Source organism: Triticum aestivum, chromosome 6A (assembly GCF_018294505.1).
Source record: "Triticum aestivum cultivar Chinese Spring chromosome 6A, IWGSC CS RefSeq v2.1, whole genome shotgun sequence".
NCBI lineage: Eukaryota > Viridiplantae > Streptophyta > Magnoliopsida > Poales > Poaceae > Triticum > Triticum aestivum.
Window position 1 is genome coordinate 29637367 of NC_057809.1, and position 9357 is coordinate 29646723.

At 42.6% G+C, this 9357-nt stretch overlaps 1 pseudogene; it reads left to right on the forward strand.

Moving 5' to 3' along the window:
- The first annotated feature begins 522 nt into the window (after positions 1-522).
- On the forward strand, positions 523-8370 carry LOC123131805 (disease resistance protein RGA2-like; annotated as a pseudogene).
- The last annotated feature ends 987 nt before the right edge of the window (positions 8371-9357 follow it).

The following is a 9357-nucleotide window of genomic DNA, read 5'->3' on the forward strand; positions in this document are numbered from 1 at the left end:
TAGGATTTACATGCAATCCCATAATGTAGGACGGACAGTTAAAGCCTAGCCAAAGATCGCTACTTTTTTGGAAATAAAAAGATGCGGCCAATCCTTTTGTGGGGTTAGCACCCAAATCATGCATGTCTTCTTTTTTTATCTCCAATCGTGGATGGCTCCCTCGTGCGATTTGCTCATGTAACTGACTCTGCGCTAATTTTCGTGCTAACAACTAATACGCCCTAGATTTTAAGAAGGAGGGAGTATTAATTTATGTTTAATCAAGTCTAAGTGGACTTTAATCAGGGTTGACCGGTGTTTTTAATGCTGACTATGTTTAATTGTGCGCACGTTTTGCTTCATTTTTTTTTCATTTCAATCCATAAAAAAATGCATCCTCCTCCGTGGGTGCATGGCTGACCTAAATAAAAAAGAGGACATCCCCGTCTGCTCGACCGATTTAAAACGGACAAAAAAAAGGACAAAATCGGGTCGCGCGTTGGAGTTGCTTGAGCCGTCGTTGAGTTGTGAAGTATGGTTGGAGGCCGGAGTTTCATTTTCTTGAAGCGGAGCCGGCGGCGCTCTGACGACTGACGGGGCCGTTGTTGGAGGAGTACCACGCGCTGGTTTATCGCGGCTGCCGTCAGTTTGCCGGCCGGAGGACATCGACTGCCCCGAGTACCCGCTCGCCGTCGACAAGGACGGCCTCCCCACCCGGCGCCCAAAGCCCAGACGTGAGCTTGAATTGATTGATTGAGTCGCATCACGCTGCTTCGGCGGTGAATTTTATCTGAATTTTACTCTCGGCTAACTGGCCGTGGTGGACAGGGGCGGGCCCACCTCAATTCAAGGGTATGCAGCTGAATACCCATTGTTTTTGGCAAAAAAAATAGGTATATATAGCATATATACTGTGTCAGTATAAGAAAAAACGAAATTGGTACGCCAACGTGCTTGGTAAGCATTTATAAGCCCAAAACATAGGCTGGCCCAGTAGCCCACCTTCTCCTCGAGTCCACACCTTGGCCCAGAAGCGCATCGTGCGGATACATCATCGCCAAAAAATAAATCGATCTATCAGACACAAGATGAACCGGCACCTCCCCTCCTCTACTCCGCCATAGCCGCATCCGCAGATCACACACGAACTGTCGGGCCGCCGCCACAGCCACTGCGCCGGCCGGCCGGCAGGGCTGTTGTCGCCGTCGCCTCGCGCGCGTGCGCACGGAGCGCCGCCGGTCCGCCGCGACAAACCCCTCGCTTCCTCTCCCTGCATCCCTTCTGTTCTAAGCTCTGAATTTTCTCATCTCTGAACCTGAAGCACAGAAGCAGGCAACGGCAACAGCGAACAGACCGCATTGATTCAGTTTCAAATACACAAGCACTAATTTTGTAAGGAACAACCAACTTCCAATTTCCGAATCATCTCATCTCTGAACCTGAAGTGGCACTGAATTCATTTTACAGGTTATGTCTCCTTTTTTTACTTCTGTAGGTTCTGTCACTCTGATTTTGTAAGCAACAGGCACGGTTCTTCTCACTGTCCAGCAGGCTGCACTATTGCAGGAGCATAGTTTGGCTCCTAAGTAAGTATTTTCACCACTTGACTTTCTTATTGAATTATAGGTTAAGTAAAGACTAGTTTTCAGCCAATTATGAATTGTTTAGACATGAGAATGTGCAATTTTCCATTTAAGTTTGTGATGGGAGAATGTTTATACATTCTTGCAAGTTAAGGATGAGGACATCATCACTCATTTCCAGAGCATCAAGGATCGCAAAGTTATCATGTAATTTGTAAGCTTTTTTTTATCATTTACTATTTTCTATCCTCTATATATCTTAGATTCTGCCATGATATGTCGAACAATTTTTTACTTCTATATGTCGAACAATACCAAGTTATGATCATTTTTTATGAATATAATATATTATGTGGTATCTTTTATATAGTTTAGAACTAGTACAATACGTTGTTATAATCAGTTTTACGCACCAAAAGGAAGGCTTTACGCCTCCAAAAAAAAGTTTCCAAATTTTGAATACACGGTCTTGAATTCCTGGGCCCGCCCCTGGTGGTGGATGCAACGCAGGTCACGACGTTGGGTTGCGGCGCCTTGGCGGTGGCTGACGGACGGGTGCGTGGCGCGCCGGGCGGAACGCATCTGGGTCTGGGTGACGACGGCGTGAGATTGGGGAAAGTTGAAGTGCAGGGGAAAAAAATCTAACTGGTGAACCCCAGCTGACAGCAGTCTCGGGTCTCTCAGCTTTTGCTTTTGTGGTTCATCCATAGCTGACTCTGCTTAATCTGTAGCCACGACGCAGCAAAAATGGCGATGATCCTAGACGCCTTTGCATACTATGTGCAAAATATGCTCACGGAGATGGTCAAGGAGGAAGTGCACATGCTGCTTGGAGTCAGAGATGATATCGACAAGATGGATGTTAAGCTTGGGGATCTCAAGAACTTCCTTGCCGATGCTGACAGAAGGAACATCACAGACAAGACCGTGCAAGAGTGGGTGGGCCAGCTCAAGCGCGCCATGTACGAAGCTGCCGACATACTCGACGTCTGTCAGCTCAAGGCCATGGAGCGTGGTTCATCCACTGTGGATGTCGGGTGCTTCAATCCCTTGCTCTTTTGCATGCGGAATCCCTCCCATGCCCACGACATCGCCACCCGCATCAAGGCTCTGAACAAGAGGCTCGACACCATCAAGGAGCGAAGCGCTGCTTTCAGCTTCATCAATCTTGGTTCATACGAGGACCGTAGCAGCAAGGTGCACGCTTCTCATTCTGGAAATACCAGCCGTGAGATATCAGGGGAGTTCGATCGGTCGGGTATAGTCGGGGAGAAGATCGAAGAAGACACAAGAAAGCTGGTTGAGATCATGTTGACTGAAAAAGAGGGCAACGCCAACATCATGGTGGTTGCCATTGTTGGTGTCGGCGGCATAGGTAAGACCACTCTTGCCCAGAAGGTCTTCAATGGCAGAAACCGTGAAGGCCGAGTTTGATAACACAATATGGTTGAGCACCAACCAGGACTTCGACAGGGTTGAGCTGCTCAGGACAATCATCACCCTTGCTGGGGGAAAACACTGGTGAAAAAGCGTTGTTGGCTGTGCTTCAGCCAATTCTCACTACTGCCCTGACCGGGAAGAAGCTATTTGCTGGTGCTAGATGATGTGTGGTGTCACGAAGCATGGGGTGATGTGCTTGAAATACCCTTGGCTAATACTCTGGTTCGAGGTAGTAGGGTCCTCCTCACTACTAGAGATGAGAGAGTTGCTCGAGGGATGAAAGCTGTGCTTCCCTACCACCACGTTGACAAATTGAAGGAGGAGGATGCCTGGTCATTGCTCAAGAAACAGGTACATAGCCAAACTCCATGCATCGTCGCTAATTATGCTTATTTGGCAAGTCCAGATTGTGAGAAAGCATATATATTGAAAATTCAAGATTAAGGAAGCCACCACTCATGTCTTGCTATCGTCGAATTGGGCGGTTGTTATGCTAACCGGGGATAAACCGTAACAGGCCAAAGCTTCCAGGTTTGGCCCAATAACCAACTCGGCTGGCATGCATTCTTGTTACATAGAAGAGAATGAGCTTATTTGACATCTACAGCATTAGTACACAAAACATAATTATTTAATGGCCTAAAAAACAGGACAATAAGGGCTCCTTCGATTCATAAGATAGGAAAAATGGAGGATTGGGGTACCCTGCCCATTTGAATTCTATGGAATCGAAAAACAGAGGAATTGACACAAGTGGGTGTTTGATGGCAGCATAGGAAAATCACAGGATTCTTTTAAAAAGTTCAGACCTCATGGAAAATTTCCTATAAAATAGACCAGGGAAATTCCTGCAAATCAAGCACCTATTACAGGAAAAAAAGAATCCATAGGATCACAATCCTATGAAATTCTATGGAAATCCCATGAATCAAAGGAGCCCTAAACTGGCGAACCAGCAGTTTGACCGCTGAACTGAACCGACAGCCTCACCGATTCGGTTTCAAAAACTATGGTTGGGTACAACCACCTCAACTAGCCACCCACTGTAATATTCATGGACATAATTAAATACAGAATTTGGTTTGTAATTGTATACAAACTAAGCATCTTGGTTAAAAGGAAAGTAAATAGCACCTTGTTTGGGTGAGCATGTAGCATATGTTATGATGTTAATCATTCACGTTTTAGGTATCCTTGTTGACAGAGACCTCCCCGGTTAGCGATTCATCCACTTCACAAATTCAGTTTAGGTAGTTCATTGACAGATTGACTGATCTCTCATTAGTTTCCTTTCTTCATGAGCTTATTATTAACTGAACCTTAATTTCCGCTTGCTGCTAATAGACCACCATTTTTCTTTTATGACAGCCCGCTCTGTACTGAATCGATTGGTTTAAATTTTTTATAGATAGTCTCAAGTGTGACTGATATACATGAGATAGATATGCTCAAGGATATTGGCTTGCAAATTGTAGCAAAATGTGATGGCTTGCCTCTTGCTATCAAAGTAATGGGAGGACTCTTGTGTCAGAAGGATAATCAACACAGTGACTGGAAGATGGTTCTGGATGATTCTATATGGTCAGTATCTGGAATGCCCAAAGAGCTAAACCATGCAGTATATTTGAGCTATGAAGATTTACCTTCTTGCATCAAACAATGCTTTCTATGCTATTCCCTTCTCCCTAAAGCTGCAAAGTTTCTTAGAGAGGACATAATTGGCATGTGGATTAGTGAAGGATTTCTACATGGACCCTCAGATGACTTAGAAGAATTAGGAAGAAAGTACTATAAGGAATTGATACAGAGGAACCTTATAGAGCCAGATTCAAAGTACATTGATCAATCATTTTGCAACATGCATGATGTCATTCGCTCGTTTGCTCAATTTGTGGCTAGAGATGAGGCACTAGCAGCTCACAGTGGAGAAAGTAATATTGTTACTCCCTCCGTTCACTTTTGTAAGTCGTTTCAAACAACTCAAAATAGGCTGTTTTGCACATTGTTTGAAATGTCTTCAAGGTCTTATAAAAGTGAACAGAGGGAGTAGTAAACTTAGTGCTCATAAGTTTCTTCGGTTGTCACTAGAAAGCAAAGCATCAGGATCAGATGGGTTAGACTGGAGTTCTTTACAAGCGCAAACCACACTGAGAACACTAATATCAGTTGGCCGTATAAATGTGAAGCCTGGTAATTCATTGGTTCATTTTTCATGTCTGCGGACTCTGCATATAGAGTCTGCGCATGCTGCGCTGGTTGAATCTTTGCATGAATTCAAGCACTTGAGGTACTTGTCTTTGGAACGGTCTGATATATGCAGTCTTCCAGAAAGCATTGGTAAAATGAAATTCTTGCGGTACATTAGCCTGAGAGGATGCCAACAATTTGTGGATCTTCCACATAGCATTGTAAACTTAGGACACCTAAGGTACCTTAACTTCCAGCAAACAAGTATAAATGGCATACCTAGGGGGTTCCGTGTTCTGACAAATTTGAGTAAAGTAAATGGATTTCCGGCCCGGGTGGATGGTGATTGGTGCAGTTTGGAAGAGTTGGGCCCTCTTTCTCGGCTCAAGTATCTTGAAATACAGGGGTTGGAGAATGTAACTGATTCCTCATTCGCAGCAAAGGCAAAGCTTGTTGAGAAGGTGCATCTTACCAACCTATGCTTAACCTGTGGTAGTAGATTGGGGGATGACGAGCTGATTGAAGAAGAGACCCAACAAATTGAGAAGGTGTTTGACGAACTCTGCCCTCCTCCCAGCTTAAGTTTTCTTGCCATCGAAGGATATTTTGGCCGACGACACCCAAAGTGGATGATGTCATCATCAGATATGCCCCTCAAGAACCTGAGGATTCTGATGGCTGAAGATCTGGCTTCGTGCACACAACTTCCTGATGGCTTGTGTCAGCTTCCTTATTTGGAGTTCCTTCAGATTGACCGTGCCCCAGCCATCAAGCGTGTTGGACATGAATTCCTGCAGTCCTATCATCACCAGAATCCTCGTCCTTCTGAGGCAGTGGTTTCATTTCTGAGATTGCACACAATGAAGTTAATGGGCTTGGTGGAATGGGAGGAGTGGAAGTGGGAGGAGCAAGTGCAAGCCTTTCCTGCCCTGACTGAACTTATTCTGTTTGAATGCAATTTGAAGCGTCTTCCTCCTGGCCTTGCCTCCCAGGCAAGGGCTTTGAAGGTATTATCCGTACAGCAGGTCAAGGGTCTCATCTCTCTAGAGAACATTGCTTCCCTGATCGAGCTGCAAGTAATTGAAAACTTCCACTTGGAGAGAATCACTAATCTCCCCAGACTGCAGAAGCTTACCATCACCCGCTGCCCAAAGTTGAAGGTGCTGGAGGGTGTTCCTGCACTACAGAGGCTCATGCTCGAGGACGACTACATGGAGACACTCCCAGAATACATGGGAAGTATAAACCCAAGACGTTTGGAGCTCTACTGCAGCCTGGCGCTGCTTGCTTCCATGACAGTGGCACAATCTGGACTTGAGTGGGACAAGTTCAGCCATATTGAGCATGTCAAGGCATATGCACATGAAGGAGATAATCCAAGGAAATGGTATGCATTGTACACAACTAATCCCTACAACTTGGAGACAAATGTCAGCAGCTCTGCTTTGATGTATAGAGGTAAATTGGCATTGCTCATTTATCTTAATTTGTTTGTGTGCTCTGTTTATTTGATTTATTTTCTAACTAGATCCATAGGTTGGACTCTGAATATATTCTCTTTATTCTCATTCTCTTGAATGCATCCTTCCAGAGTAGGTCAACAAAAAACATGGTACTAATGTCAACATTGACATTACTACCTTTTTCTGTAAAAAACAGATGACTGGCTTCTAATCATTTTGTATTGGTTACTGTTGACGAATGCTACTTTCCGATTTGGCTGCACTCTCTCACGTTGCTAAATAGTATTTGTTCCATATTAACACCGTCACAGCAGAGCTGTTGCCTTGCAAGTTCTCGAGTGTGTAATTACTTTACTGTTTTCTTCAATTCTTCTCATGCAGGAACCTTATTTTCTTTGGAGGATGCGCAAACATTTGAGTCTGCCTTCAAAATGACAAGAAGAACCTTTAGGTATATCTGCAGCTTGGTGAGTCTGGAATTGAATTATATGACATGCTACACCTTTGCTGATGGGAGGGAGCTGTCTTTACAAGATCTAGTAGCCATTGTTCTCAGAAGGTTGTACTCTAGTGAGCCACCGGAGACGATAGGATCCACTGTTGGTGTGAACGAGTCAACCGTCTTGTTGGTAACTGAGAGCTTTGTTGCTGTGTTGTGCGATCGAGCAAAGCATCACTTGCTTTGGCCAGACTCCAGTGAAAAGGATAAAATCAAATCCATGTTTGACAAGATCCACAATATGAATAACTGCTGCTGTGTTATATGTACAACTCGCATCCCATTTGGACCAACCCGCGACAGTGAGAATAATTGCAGTGTTATAATGCAAGTCATCGTTGATCCAGAGATAAGGTTCACAAACATTTGGTTGACATTGACAGGTAGCATGAACCTCTCTAGCATTTGGCCAGAATGTCATCCGAATCAGGAGGTGAATTAACACAAGTCCTCTTAGTACATCTCAATTTTTTCTAGTTACTCTGTCCACTAATTTCTCATATTTATTCCTCCTGTTGTTTCCATCCTTCATCTGTTTACTAGATCCACAGAAGGACCATGAGGTAGGTGCATCAGGCTTAGGGGATCATTAACTGATTTTTTTTTCTTTCTGCCAGCTTCATTCTAGGTACACTGCAGTCTGTGCTTAAAAGTCTTGTTATTCCTTCGATTACAGCAATATACAAGTTCTCTTTTTCCTGGTTCATTTTCTCTGATATGGCTGTTAGTGATAACCTTTAGGTGATAAATTCCCTTTGTTATATATTAATTACATAACTACGAAAGGAAAATAATTGACTTACCTATGAGCAACGTATTTCCCTCTCTGTAGCTATAAGCTGCGACCCTTATGTATTTCCCATTCAGTATTGACAATTGCTTTAATCATGATTCATTCGATAGCACGGGGAATGTGAACAAAAAATATTAGCAGCTACGCGATCCTCAAAGATGAAAAATACTGATACAAATAAAACCTTGATTTGATCAGGTGGAAGGGAAGCCGACATCCTGCTGGTTGGAGCTTTTGAATGCATGAAATAGCCGGTGTCGCAATGGAGCCAAAGATTACATCGATGCTGCAAACATGAACTGAACACAACATTTTGTAATTCTTGTCATCTGTCTGTTTGGCACAGACAAGTTTTGTTAAGCAGTCTGAACTTTGTGTATCGGCGACAAGCTTTAAAATGGCAATGTAGCTGTGGAATTTACAAAACATCTATTGGTGGGCTATCTTTAGCTCTGGCCTCCAGCAGGTCACCATGATCCCTCGACCAGCGGATTGCGGTAGCGAGAATAGCTCTCGTCTCGCTGAAGGTTTTTCCTCTATTGTTGGCCCTTTTTGTTTTTGTTTCTGTTCACTCTTTCTTGTTCGCTTGATCCGTCGTGTGCCGTTCTCTGGTTGTCATCCAGTTTTCTTTCATTATTTCCTTTCTGTTTTTTCAGTTTTCTTTGTTTCTCAAGGTTTTTTCGATTTTTTTTGTTTTTTCTTTTGCTATTTAACCGGTTTTCTCAGTTTCTTGCTTGGTTTTCATTGGAATTTTTTTCTTTTCTTCTTTCCTACGATTTCTAAAGCTCATTTTTTCCATCTCGGTTTTCATTGATTTTTATTTTCATTTTTTTCCTTTGGTTCTCCTTTTTTTGTTTTATTTTGTTTATTTTTCAGTTTTCATTGCTTTTATTCATTTCTCTTTGTTTCTTTGTTGGTTTTAATTTGTTACTTTTTTATTCAACACATATCTATTTTTATCAGTCCACAGTGTAATGTACATGTGAGACATTTTGCTGGTACACACTAAACATTTTTAATAAACAATGTACATTTTTTCTTAAACACTTGTTTTGAACACTTTTTTGAATATATGGTCAACATTTTCTCAAACACGCGTGAACATTTTCTTAACAACGGTAAACATATTTTCACACACAATGTACATTTTTCGAATACATGATTTTTTTTCAAAAATATGTTTTGATGTCTACTTTTATTCATACAGATTGTACGTTATTCATATACATCAGAAACATTTTTCTTAAACACATTAACGATTTTTGAAGTACTGCCTCCATCCCACAATATAATATCATTTTTCAAACTAACATACGTCAACATTGTTTTTTTTTTGCGGATGACATCAACATTGTTTTCATACACATTTATATTTTTCCAGATATTTGTTTGATTTCTACTTTTTTTTCTTGT